Source organism: Pelodiscus sinensis, chromosome 8 (genome assembly GCF_052426305.1).
Source record: "Pelodiscus sinensis isolate ZL-2025 chromosome 8, ASM5242630v1, whole genome shotgun sequence".
Taxonomy (NCBI): domain Eukaryota; kingdom Metazoa; phylum Chordata; order Testudines; family Trionychidae; genus Pelodiscus; species Pelodiscus sinensis.
In genome coordinates this window covers 68,191,102-68,205,389 of record NC_143059.1, presented here as the reverse complement: position 1 = coordinate 68,205,389, position 14,288 = coordinate 68,191,102, and positions in this window count along the sequence as shown.

Sequence of the window (14,288 nt, the reverse complement as noted above, 5' to 3'; positions counted from 1 at the left end):
TGAGTGCTGGAGCAGAAGGTGCAGGAGGAGGTGTGGGCTGGGGCAGGAGGGGCAGCCCTGGGAGGGATTTTGGGTGCAAGCTCTGGGCTGGGGCAGGAGCTTGGGGTCTAAGAGGGCATCAGGGGGACAACTCTTGCCTGGGGCAGTCCCCGAGAGCAACTGGCACACCACCCTGGCAGAAGATCCTAGGTCAGAGGTCTCTGCACACTGCTGTCCACAGGCACCGCCCTTGCTGCTCCCATTGGTGGTTCCTGGCCAATGAGAGCTGTGGAGCTGGTGCTAGGGGGATGTGGGCAGGCATACACCAGGACTGTAAGGACATGCCAGATATTTCTGGGAGCAACGTGGAGGAAGGGCGGGCAGGCAGCCTTCCTTAGCCCCATTGTGCTGCCTGTGGGCCCTTTGAAATGCCTTAGGTAATTCCCTCTTCTCCCCCATCCACCAGTCTGCATGACAGTCTTCAATTAAAGATTAATCATTAATTGCTGGAGACTCCCGGCCGATGCTGGAGGGTTGGCTTACCTAGGACTAGACCCTTTCTCTGCTTCCTGATGCATAATGGAAGTAATCGCTAATGTGAACCAGTGGGTGTGTTTGGTGTTGGTTTGCGCACCTATCTTTAAAAAATATACAGAAAGCATGTGTCCGTCAAGCAGCGGAGGGCTGCTAAGAAATCAAGCCCTTCCTGCTTCAGATACTGTGGATAACCTGCCTCTTTTCCCGGCATACAGTGAAAGTTTTCACCTTTCACCTAGGGAAACGTATCTAGTTGAGAAATAGTATCAATGGCTCTTATTCTACAGTGCATTTATTTGTCCTTCTTTTTCTCCATTTTGCCCCCTCTTTCCCTCCCCCCCGTTAAGTTTTAGTGCCTTCACTTCACAGCTGGGACTTGTCTTCATACAATATTCTTTTTGCTTAAATAGCTAGGACAAAAAAAATCCATATGATTAAACAGAATATGTTATTTTCCCTCTGTCTAATTTGGAGGATAAATCAGAAATCTCATTGTAGGTTCTTGAATACCAGTTGAGCCAGCTAACAAGTTTCTTCTTCCAGTTCTGTATTAATTCTTTTCTTCAAAGAACTCCTGGTAGTCTACTAGACTTTGATTTATGAAAAGTTACAATAGTGAATGAATATGTACATAAATTATGGTTTATTTTCAGATGACTTGGCTTTCTGTGTAGTTTATCTTATAAGTTGGAACAGAAGGGTGTTCATTAAACATACCATTATGTCGTCCATTATGTTTATAGGACATAAAAACGTAAGAATGGCCATACTGTGTCAGACCAAAAGTCCATCTAGCCCAATATCCAGTTGGCTGATTGTGGCCAATGCCAGATGCCCCAGAGGGAGGGAACACAACAGGTAATCCTCACGTGATCCCTCTCCTGTCAACCGTTTGCAGGTAAACAGAGGCTAGGGACACCATTCCTATCCTCAATGGCTATTAGCCAAGATGGGATCTAACCTCCAGGAATTTATCTAGCTCTCTTTCGAACCATCTTAAAATCCTAGTCTTCACCATATCCTCTGGCAAGTAGTTCCATAGGCTGACTGTGCACTGAGTGAAGAAAAACTTCCTTTTGTTTGTTTTTAAACCTACTACCTATTAATTTCATTTGGTGACCCCTAGTTCTTATGAGAACAAGTATATAACTTTTCTTTATTTACTTTTTTTATAGACCTCTATCATATCCCCTCTTAGTCTCCTCTTTTCTAAGATGAAAAGTCCCAGTCTCTTTAATCTCTCTTCATATGGGAACCATTCTAAATCCCTAATAATTTTTTCACCCTTTTCGGAACCTTTTCCAAGCCAATATATCTTTTTTGAGATAAGGCAACCACATCTGTACAGTGTATTCAAGATGTGGGCGTACCTAGGGCTGGTCCTAACCAATTGATGGCCCTGGACAACCAGCCTGCCAGATGGTTTTAAAAAAATACTGGATAAAAATTTGTCTAAAAAAAGGGAGGTGGTGTTGGGGAATAAGCAGGGAAACCTCTAAGACTGGCTCTGAGCGTACCATGGTTTTATATAGAGGCAATCAGAGAATAAGACAGATACTATCTTTTTAAAAATTACTCCTAAAATTCTGTTTACTTTTTTTGACTGTTACTGCACATTGAGTGGATGTTTTCGGAGAACTATCCACAATGACTCCAACATCTCTCCCTTGAGTAGTTGTAGCTAAATTACTCCCCATCATATTATATGTATAGTTGGGATTATTTTTTCCAATGTGCATTACTCTACATTTATCAACATTCAATTTCATTTGATTTTTTGTTGCCCAGTCACTTAGTTTGGTGAGATCTTTGTGATGCTCTTCACCGTCTGCTTTGGTCTTAACTATCTTGAACAGTTTGGTATCATCTGCAAATTTTGTCTCCTCACTGTTTACCCCTTTCTCTAGATCATTTATAAATAAGTTGAATAGAATTGGTCCTAGGTCAGACCCTTGGGGGATCCCTCTTCATTCTGAAAACTGACCGTTTAGTCCTACCCTTTGTTTCCTGTCTTTTAGCCAGTTATTAATCCATGAAAAGACCTTCCCTTTTATCGCATGACAACTTACTTTACTTAAGAGCTGTTGGTGTGGGACCTTGAGCAAAATCACCCAATCTTGCTTTGCCTCTGTCTGCAATCTGTAAAATGAGGATGAGGCTTCCTTTCTCCTGTCCTATCTCTGTTTAGGTAGCCCCTTCCTTGAAAAGAATAAAATCCTGGTGTGTGGGGGAGGTGGCAACTAGCACAATGGGATTTGGATTTTCAGTTTGGGCCTCCTGGAATCGCCATAATTCAAGTGTTGATCATGATTAATTACAAGACGAACCTCTCTAATCTGGCACTCTGGGGACCTGATTGGTGACAAACAGGAATGGCCCAAGGCCAGCTGTGGCAGCTGGCGCCCCAGGCAAAAGGCGTGATCGGCGCCCCTGCCTGCACAGCCGTCAATGGCTGTGATGTAATCACGGGGTGCTCTGGCGCCCCATGACGTCATCATCGAGCACCCGGGCCGGCGGCGCCCTAGGCAACTGCCTAGTTTGCCTAGCCCCACGGGCTGCCCCTGGTGCCAAACCAGAGAATTTGCTGTACCACGGGAGGTCAGTAGTGTGTAACAGCATTGCCAACACTTCCACTGCTTACTGGGCTCTGAGAAGACATTTAGGGTTAAATTAGAGCTAAATAACAGCACAGAACACTGAGAGACAGTGGCTTTGTGGGACTGGTGGCTTTCAAGGACGCAGGTAAACTTGGCCACACCCATGGCACGTGAACATCTGGACAACTAAAATCATGCCAGACCACAGATGTTGCCAGACCAGAGTTGGTTAGACTAAAAGGATTCAACTTGCATAGGCCATTTTTTTTTCCATCTGGTGCCAAATCCTGATTCAAAAAAGATGTCTGGCCCTCAGATGTAAAGTGGTTAATATTAGACTGAAGGCAGGTAGGCTCAGTCTAGGAGATGCTTCTCGGGCACATAGATGGAGGAAAGGATGCGCCATGGTCCCCCACATAGGCACAGTTAATTTGGTGCACCAGAGTCTGTAACTTGTACCAGATATATAGCCTGTGTGTGTTTGGGGATTGGGAGTCAGGTGTCATCTGTTGACTAGAAACAATTTTCCATTAGGAAAATGACTAAGCTAGCATTTGCACTTATTTACTACTTTGTTTTATTTTGCAAAATGGCAATCTTCTTCTAGTCTTGGTCCCATCTCTGTGAACCTACCAAGTGCATAGGACACCTGTGCACATAATAAGGAATTTGGTCCTCAGACCCTTTCGAATGTGTGCCTCCTTTTTTTCTCCCTCCTCACCCACAACCTTCCCAGACATGCATACAACTGACAGCCATCCTTTGGCAGCATTCTTTCAGAAGTTGTTGTACTGCTTTTTCGCCCTCCAAGAGAAATCCAAGTGGTGATACATGTTGGCCTTTTGTGATGTGATTTTTTTTTTTAATCCATTACCATGATGATACTGGCAGCAGAGGCAAAATTATAGCTGTTGTAAAGCTGTTCTGTTTGGTCCCATTTCTGCACCTGTTAATACACTGTTATTGAGCCTTGTCATTTGCAGCAGAAAATTGTCTCTTCCAGGATAATCCTTCTGTGTCTTCTATCCCATGGCAAATCGAACAGGCTTGTCAAAAGGGTCAAAAAAATTATCACACTCATTAAATGCAAAAAAAAAAAAAAAACCCCACAGCAACCCTCAATCCTATTGTACTGCAGAAAAGTTACAAGGCGGTGTTTGCATATGACTAAGGGTACATCTAGACTACATGCCTCTGGTGACAGAGGCATGTAGATTAGACGTACCCTAAGTCATTTGCCCTGATTGGAGAAATGGTCTGAGGTAAATAGGATGAAATTCAGTTTGTCCAGAGCATTTTGAGTTCTAATCCTGTCTTCAAAAGCACTTGCAACCCCTCCCAGCTTGGCAGCTCCTCCCAGGTTGGTGTCATCCACCAATTTTATCAGTGTACTCTCTCTGCTGTTATCTAAATCACTGATGAAGATAATGAGCAGAACTGGACGCCAAACTGATCCACGTGGAATCCCACTTTTTATGCACTTCCAGAATGACTGTGACCAATTGATACGTACCCTCTAGAAAAGGGCTATCCAACTAGTTATGCACCTACCTTTTAGTAGCTCGCACTAGGTTGTATTTCCCTATTTTGTTACTGAGACGGTCAAGTGAAATTGTGTCAAAGGCCATACTGTAGCATAGATGTACTACATCTATGACTTCCCCCTCATCCACCAGGCTTGTTACAAAGAAAGTTATCCAGTTCGTTTGACACGATTTGTTCTTTACAAATCCATGCTATTACTTGGCACCTTATCTTCTAGATGTTTGCAAATGGATTCCTTAGTTATTTGCTCCTTTATCTTTCCCGGTACAGAAGTTAATTTGATCTGTAACTCCCTGGGTTGTCCTTATTTCCCTTTTTATAGATGAGCACTATAATAGAAATAATCATAATGCCAACTATGCAATATGAATTACTTGGCTTTTTTCTACCTTGGGCAACAAAACGGCCGATGAACTCCAATCACCCATTTTGTAAGATCACTTTGTAACACTGCAGTCAGCTTTTTATGTAACTATCTTGAGTAACTTAAGGTGCAATGTTTATATGTAATACTATTGTTTATCCCTTTTTAGACAGTTTCTGAATGAACAGCACTGGTATTGGTACAGATTTTTAAGGAACCCCTTTACTTACATGATTCTATTGTGAAACCTGACCATTTATTCCTACCCGTTGTTTTCTAGCTTTCAAACTAATCACTGATCCAGGAGAGGGCCTTCCCTCTTTTCCCATGACTTTGCTTAAGAGCCTTTGGGTTAGGATTTTGTCCAAGGCTTTCTGGAAGCCCAAACAAACTATAACAACTTGAAGAGGGGTAGTCATGTTAATCTGTATTGGAAAACACAATCAGGAGTCCTGCCCAAATAAATCTGTTAGTTTTTAAAGTAATGCCTCATTATAACACTTGGATCACCCTTGTCCACTTGCTGGTTGATCCCCTCAAAGAATTCTAACAGATTGGTGAGGTATGATTTCCCTTTGCAAACAAATGTGATGTCTCTTCCCAAATCTATCACGCTTATCTATGCAGCTGACATTTCTGTACTTTATTATAATTTCAACCAGTTTGCTTGGGACAGTACAGGCAGTCCCCGGGTTACATGGATCCAACTTACATCGGATCCCTAATTACAAATGGGGTGAGGCAACCCTGCACTAGCTGCTTCCCCCCAGCAGACCAGGGAGACGCGAAGCTAGCGCCTCCCCCCCAGCAGACCAGGGAGACGCGGAGCGGCTTTTCTCAGCAGACACCTCAGCTTGAGAATAAAGGACTGAGGGAAGTGAGGTGTGGGAGAATAAAACTGAGCTCTGGAGAATGTTTGGCTAGAGTTTCCCCTACAATATGTACCAGTTCCGACTTACATACAAATTCAACTTAAGAACAAACCTACAGTCCCTATCCTGTACATAACCCGGGGACTGCCTGTAGATGTATTAGCCTGTAATTGCCAGGATTGCCTCTGGAGTTGCCACAGTAGCTGTACTCCAGTAGTTTTCTACACAGGATGATAAACGTTCTGAAGATTTATATTTAAGTTCCTTCAGAATTCGTCAAGGAATACCACCTGGTCCTAGTGACTTAATGGTTTAATTTAGCAATTTGTTCCGAAACGTGCTTGATAGTCAGGCCCGGTGACGGGGGGAGCAAAGCAGAAACTGCCCTGGAGCCTGCTGACTCAAAAGGACCAGGGCCCCCGACTGTTGGCACTGCTATTGTGATGACGGTGGTGGAGCCTTGGGTCCTTTAAATTGCCTCCAGAACACCGGGTGGGGCACTCCAGGCAGGTCTGGCTGCCTCCAACCCCATCCACTTGAGGCCCCACCCCTTGCGGGAGTGCCAAACCAGGCTCCCTCCTACTTTGCTCAAGAGCCCAGTTGTCGGCCCCTCTGTCAACAGTCTCTTTAATCTGGGACCATTTCTAAAAGTAGTCTGCTGAAAAGGTACCTAGATCAATTCCCAGAACTCAATCCCTGCTGAATAAATGCTGTTGCAAGTTTTGTCGGTGGGCGTTACACCCGAATGGGAATAAGGACTTGCCCCCCATAAGCTCCTTCTCATCTCTGCTCCTGCACCCAAATTCTCCAGCCTTACCAGAGGTGTGAAGTCCATATACTCCCAATGCTTTCTGCTCATTGCTGTTGGGCTGTGTGGCCGTTTGTGTGATTTTTGACGAGGCGTTGCCAAGAGGAAAGACTCTGCCAACACATCAAACTGCTGCAGCAGGTCTTGGTTAAAATGACTATAAAAAGAATTACTTTTCATAACCAAATAGCTCTCATTGTAAAAATAATCCAGGGTCTTTTTCAGTGACATGATGTTCGGCAGGCAGGTTGTTGCACCAGACAGAAGATTTATTCAGCCTATGCTAGACAAGCCTCCTGTTTTCTTAGCTACTGTGTAGCATGTGACATGGAGGAACGTCTCTGTTGCTGAAATCTTTGGGAGCTGAGAATTCTTGCCTGACTGCTGCAGCTGTTCTTAGCAGTTTTCTTCCTAACCACAGTACTCAGTGTGGGAAAACAGGCTTCTAGGATTCAGAGGAGCATATTAATGCCTCTGGACTCTGGCTTAAATTTTCAGATATTTCCTGGAACTCCCACACCTACAACATGCTATAAAAATCCCCCCAAATTGCAAAATATTATAGGTCTGGTTGTATTTAAGCTCTGTCTAAACTCATGATAAGGAGACATCAAATACAAATCATTCTGAAGATACTTAAATAAACTTCTCAACATAGCTGGTTGTAAACTTTCCAACATAATATATTTTCTGTTGGGAAATGCGTTTTGTCAAAATCAAGACTTTCTTGGAGGTGTCAAATTTCAATGAAATTTCATTCAGAAAAAAAGTCAGAGAAGATTTTGAAAGTGATCAAAGCTTTTCATTAGAGCATTACTGGAAAGGAACACATTTGATTAAAAAAAACAAACCCTCAATTACTTTTTCATTGAAAGCTTATTTTTATGTTATAAACTTTAATACAAAATCAAATGAAACATTTTCATTGTATCAAAATGGAACCTTATGTTTGACTGAAAATGAAATATTTTTTGGAAAATTTCCTTTTGCAGGATTTTTTTCTTCAATTCTGAAACCAAATTTCAAATTTTCAAATTTCCCCTGTAAAGCAAATTCCTGCTCCCACGCAACTCTACTTGAGTATTTGTTCCCCATCTCAAGTTCCCCATCTCAGAGTAAAACGCCTGGCAGAATAAATCAGATGTAGACACTGTGACATAATCATTTAGCACAGTGAACTGGGAAATGTCCAATTTCAACTTTTTTTTTTTCAGGTTTTCTTTGAAAATCTGACCAAAAATGTTCACTTTAAGGAAAACCAGAGAACTTATGAAACAAAAAAGATCCTTTAATTTTTTTTTGTTTTTTCATAATATTTGTACAAGAACAAAAAACATTTCCCAATCAACTTTGATGGCCATAAAATGTGGAATTTTGGGGGGAATTCCTACTTGGATGAACTCCTACTTGGATGGCTATGTCTACACAGCAGTATTTCAGAATAACGCCAGTGTGTGTCTACACAGCAAGCCGATTATTTTGAAATAAATTTGAAATAATGGGTTTGACTCCTGTAACCCTCATTGTATGAGGAGTTAGGGAAGTCGGGGGAAGAGTGCTTTATTTCAAAATAACTGCTGTGTAGACAGCGCCAAAAGTCAAAATAAGCTATTTTGACTTAAGCTACTCAATAAGTGTAGCTCAAGTTGCGTAGCTTATTTCAAGTTTAGCTCTGTTGTGTGGATGTGACTAATTTGTACTCATTGCAATCTCACAGACCACATAAGAGAATGTGACAGTGAGAAATGCATTCAAATGCCTAGGAGACTAAAAAAGGGGAGAGGTAAATGCAAGAAGAAGGGTTCCAGAAGGAGTGTGAACAAAGACTAGAGTTTCTGAAATTGAAAGGTCTTGTGGTCTTATTGCTTTGCTGAAGCTTTTAAGGAGCTCAGGAAAACACCAACACAAATATAAACCTTAAGATCTGGCTTATTAAGCTTTGGCTACATATATGTCTATTTTTGGCTTTGTGTTCCTGCCCTACCCTACTTTTCAGAGTTCCATATTCTTATCTTGGATAAAAGCATACAGACCTGCAGAATTTGATATAAAGTGCCTGATCCTTAGTGGATGTCAATTAGCTTAGCTCTGTATGAGGTTCTAGACTAATTCTTTCTTGTTCTTTTACTTTGTTCTTTGCAACAATACCATTCACACACTAATATCTAGCACTTTCAAAGACTCTTATCCAGGGATCTGAGACTTCTAAAAACAAGAATTCTTTTTTCCAACATTCGTATGAGATGAAAGGGTTGCTATTGGGTATCCTCAGATTATTTTTACTGACTTGGCAGGCTTTGAATCTCACCTGAAATCCATCAGTAGAAACGGGAATAGAATTAGAAACCTGATCTGATGCCCAGTCCCAGTTTGTGTAACCATGGTTTTAAATTCCATTAAAAAACCGGTTTAGAGAGATAACATGATAGAGGCTTATTATATTGGCTCTTAGTCACTTGAATAGACCCCTAAAGTAATCATGGATCAGAACGGTGTCCCAAGTTCTCACAAATGACTTTGTTTTCCTGATAAAAATTCCTCTGATACTTTATGGAAAGTGCCAAAGCACTTGTACCTGGGATCAAATACAGCACAGAACTGTGCTTTTTTTCTCCAGTCACTTCAGATCTTGGTGCTAAATAATGGATCTGAAGAATCCAAAATGTGTCTCATGCAGGGCCGTTGAAATTAGACGTGGTCCCTCATGGCTCAAGTTCAAACAAAGCTTAAAGGAAGCATAAAGGAAATATTGAAATAAGCCTAAATGAGAGTATTTTAATCTATATATTTATATCTGTAGGGTTGGCTTCCTGGATCACTATAGGAACCTGCCTCTATGTTCATGCCTTTCTCACTTTTGTAGTTTTTCTATCCAAATGCCAATATGCAGTGTTGCAAGATGGATATTTATAATTACGCTGGATTTCATTAGCTAAAAAGCCAGAATTAGATGGTAAAAATTAGTGTTTAATGAACAAGTCAACAGGAGGAACTTATGAATTGGTGTCTTGAGGATATGCTCATGACTTAGAAATGAGGCAAATTAGATGAGTCCAGGAAAGAGGGGGGAAAAAGGGCAAGATTGTGTGTAGATGAAAATAACTTCAAAAGCAGCAGAAGGATGGGGAGGGAAAGAGAATTGAGAATGAGATTTAAAATCTTAATATACCTTTTAATATTGCAAAATAATTCCAAATGTCATTGTCAGGAGTTGTCATGGCGGGTTGCCAAGACAAGGAGGTGACCAACACAAGACCATGATGAAAGGGGAACATGGTGGCCAACCGAGAGAGAGATTCTATTACTGCACCCTGAACTGATTTGAAATCAGTGGGACTGTGTGGACACAAGTGAGAGCCGGTTTTGAACCTTCCTGCATCTCTGCCCTGATTCTTCCTGGTGTACACGTTAGTGGCTTGTCATAGAATCACAGAATCATAGAACTGGAAGAGACCTCAGAAGGTCATCAAGTCCAGCCCCCTGCTCTAGGCAGGACCAATTCCAACTAAATCAACCCGGCCAGGGCTTTGTCAAGCCAAGACTTAAACACCTCTAGGGATGGAGACTCCACCACTTCCCTAGGTAACCCATTCCAGTGTTTTACCACCCTCCTAGTGAAATAGTTTTTCCTAATATCCAACCTGGACCTCTCCCACCACAACTTGTCATGTGAGCTTGTCAAGTTGCTAGTTTTCCATAAGTTAAGGAGACTTGTGCCTGGCATGCAGCTGGTTTTGGAGACCTTCTAACAAGGCAAAGAGTAAATAGAACCAGAACCATTGCTTCAACTTTCAGAAATGATTGGCTATTTGTTTGTATTCTCATGTCCAGCAGGCTCCAACTTGGCACCTGGGCCTGTTGTGCTAGTGTAACTCACACACCTGCTGGGTGTGGTTCACTGTCCCATGTAGTGGCACTTAGAGTACTTACAACATGACAGAATGAGTTTGCAGCCTTCACTGAGAAGCAGCTGGCTTTTAGCTCAAGCTGTAGAGGCTCATGCACTCAACTCCAGAGGTTCCAGGTTCTATTCTGCCTGTTGGTGGGTACGCTAGATGCTGTAAATGCCCATACTAAGGGTCTGTCTATGCTGAAACTGGAGGTGTGTCTGCCAGAGCTGGAAATGACATGACCTCTAGATGCTACAAATACAATCACAAATGAAACTTTCAGTGCACGCTTCTGGCAGCCATCTTGTCCTGACGTCTCTGCAGCTATGACTACACTGCTTTTCTGGGGTACTGGCTCAGTCAAAGCTAGTGTGAATGTGTTTCCCTGAGCTGGGAATCACATACCTGCTCCAGTGCAGATGTACATCAGGGCTATGTCTAGACTGCAGGCTTCTTTCGAAGGAGGCGCTTTCGAAAGATACTTTCGAAAGGCCTCTTTCGAAAGAGCGCGTCTAGACTGCACGCGAAACTTTTGAAAGAGCGGCTTGCTTTTTCGAAAGAAAGCATCCAGTGAGTCTGGATGCTCTCTTTTGAAGAAGCCCTATTTACATTGAAGAACGCCTTCTTTCGAAAGAGGAACTTTCGAAAGAAGGCGTTCTTCCTCGTGAAATGAGGTTTACCGCCATCGAAAGAAAAGCCGCGTTCTTTCGATTTAATTTCGAAAGAACGTGGCTTGAGTCTGGACGCAGGGGAAGTTTTTTCGAAAAAAGGCTACTTTTTTCGAAAAAACCCCTGAGTCTGGACACAGCCCAAGAGACCGTGGTTGCTTTGAAGAGCTTACAATCGAAGTCGGCGTGACGGAAGAAGGCCGAGTGAGGAAAGAGAGGTTCATGGGTGAATTTACGTGCTGGAGGTCAGAGCAGGAGAGCAGAAAATAGAGGCCCGGCATCCCAATTCCCTGTCTACTCCCTCGCTGTGACATGGGATGGTGTACCGGAGACTACTGCTTTGAATACCATGATACTGCCATGCAGCCTGACCGTTTTGCAGACAGCTCTTTTGATATCTGCATGGCAGCTGATGGTTGATGATCCCCTCTCTCCAACACCACTATTAACAAACCTCCGAAATTACAGTTCCATTAAAAATACCTCTAGCTATTTTATGCTGATCATTAAACCAAAATATTTCACGCTGGAGGCTGGGGCTATTAAGGAGCCTTGAAATTACTTAGCTCAATTAACTGCATTGTCCTTTATGGAGATTATAGAAATACTTCTCTTGCGACTGTAGGGAAATATAAATAACGAAAACAAGGCAGCTCTCCAGCAAGCCCCTCTCCCTCGCCGGTGTTTTCTCTTCTGATTGCTTTGCACTTGCTTGGAATTGCTTTAGCAATTCCTGGTCGCACTCGGATACATCTCCAGCAACTGAGATTCTGTGGTTTAAAGTTTCAGATCTAGTTTTAAAGCCTGAATCCCTGCCCTGCAATCTTTGTTTTGCTGGCTTCTTGTTCTCTCCCACCCCACTTTGGAGCTGCGGAAGGGGGAAGCTGTTGAGAGAGCCCGGAGAGGCTACATTTTTGGCTTGTTTACCACATTGCTTTTGAAGAATGAAGATGTTCTTGAGGGTATGCAGGTCTGCGAATGGGGGCACAGGGGAGGGCAAAAGGGACAGTTTCCCCAGCACCCAGCAATTCAAAGCGGCCTGAGGCTCCTGGTCACTGTTGCTGCCTCTTCATCAACCGCAGTGACTGGAGCCCTGGGCCCTTTAAATCGCCACCTGAGCACTGCCCTCTGCGCTCTGAGAGGCTCTGAGGGCTGGCTGCCCAGCCCCGCCCCTTCCTCCTGAGGGCTCACCCCTTTTGGGAGTGCTGAGTCTGCCTCCTTCCCCCCCATCTTCCTCAGAAGCCTGCGCAGGCTGTTGGCTCCTCTGAGGGTACAAAACTAAACTGAGTCTTAGGATCTGGGCTCAATTTCTGGCTCTACCACTGAATTCCACTGGGATCTTGGGGCAAAGTTCATAGGTTCATCGACGCGAAGGACTATTAGATGATCTAATCTGACTTTCCATCTACCACAAGCTGTTCATTTTCACCCTCTGTTAAGACCAAAATCTTTAGTTTAGGCCAAAGCAGTTCAATCCTCGGTAGATTAAATGGTTGTGTACCACAGGTAGAGGCTGAGATGCCATCAATGCGCACAGTCTTTGAAATGGCAGGGAACTGATTAGGTGAGGGATACCCAGTCTGTGGTGTATGCCCCACCCTCCAGCAGAAAGCGAAAGAGTCTCCCTCAAAGGGCTTAATCATACCATTTAATTTCTCTCTCCCATATGGGGAGGAGACCCATTCCCTTTCTCCCTCCCTTTGTTTGTGCTGGTGGTTGAGACTGTAAACTCTCCTTGTCAGGACCTCTGTCTCTCTCACTGTACAGCTCTAAACACAATGGGGCGGCCATGTCAGGTGAGGCTTTTAGGGGTTCCGAGCCTGCACAGGAAGCAGAATCCACCCCAGCCAACATGCCAAGCAGCCAGTCCATATGGGCCACCATGGTTCATGGGATGAAGTAGCCCTCCTAGAGTTTATACTGTGATCCCACCTCCAGGGAAGAGACTTGCCATTTCCACACATATTGCCAGGTCTTCTGGACCCATCTCATTGCTACTTCCTTTCCCTGAGGCCAGGCCAGGCCCCCCGCATGCTGGCACACTACCCCTGGAAGGGAGGCAGATTGTGCACGTGCTTCAATCGACACCCTGCCATCTCCCTGCACAGCCACCATCTTTGCTACCAGATGACCATACCGCCACAGCCATGGCAGGACTTCCCCCATCGTGGGTCTCTCCAACTTCTATGTTTCTTGGATTTGGAGCACAGAGCATTCTCAAAGATGGGAGCTTAATGTGGGGAAGGGGTGGGTCCCACACCAGTCATCGCTGGAGGAGGAGACGGCCTTTCCCTGTATATTTGTAGTGCCAGAACTCGTGTCAACCTGTGGAAGCCACTGGACTGTGTGTGTTACTTGTCTCCCATTGTACCTGGTCCACCAAAAAAGGTGAATCGGGTATAGCCCTGGCATACAGAGCTGTAGAGAGTTGTGCTGCTTAGTTCAGAAGGTCGTCAGGTCAAGCCCCAGTAGGCCAGCCAAGATGGGGCCCTCACGCTGTCTAGGGACTGGTCTTTATTCAAAATTGCACTAGTTTTCTGTGTAGAGCCCTATGCGGATACAAAATCGGTATCCGCTTCTGCATCCATAGCTGCAAAAATGAACTGCGGATATCTGCAGCCATATCTGCGGAAGTGGAAACTAATGGAGGAGTCTGCTTATCTTGAATCTTTCTAAAAAAAAAAATCTGCTTAAGCTTCATCATCCTCATCGAGTCCAATTTCAAAGGGCAGCAGCCTCCTTGTGGATTGTGTCCTTCAGAGACCAATCTGTAGCTGAGCCCTGAAGACTGTCTAGCTGGAGGTTCAGTCTATTTCTGCCATTGCATCTTATTGTGCCATCAAAGCTCTTTGTGAACACTCTGGCTTTGTCTACACTATGAGTTGTGCTGAAAGAGGCAATGTAAATGAGGCACGAATTAACATTTTTCTTGCACATCATTTGCATAATCTTTCGGTCTGTTTTTGCGCAAGGGCTTTTTGCGCAAAAACGAGCAGTGTGGATGTTTTGTTTTTGCGCAAAAACCCCT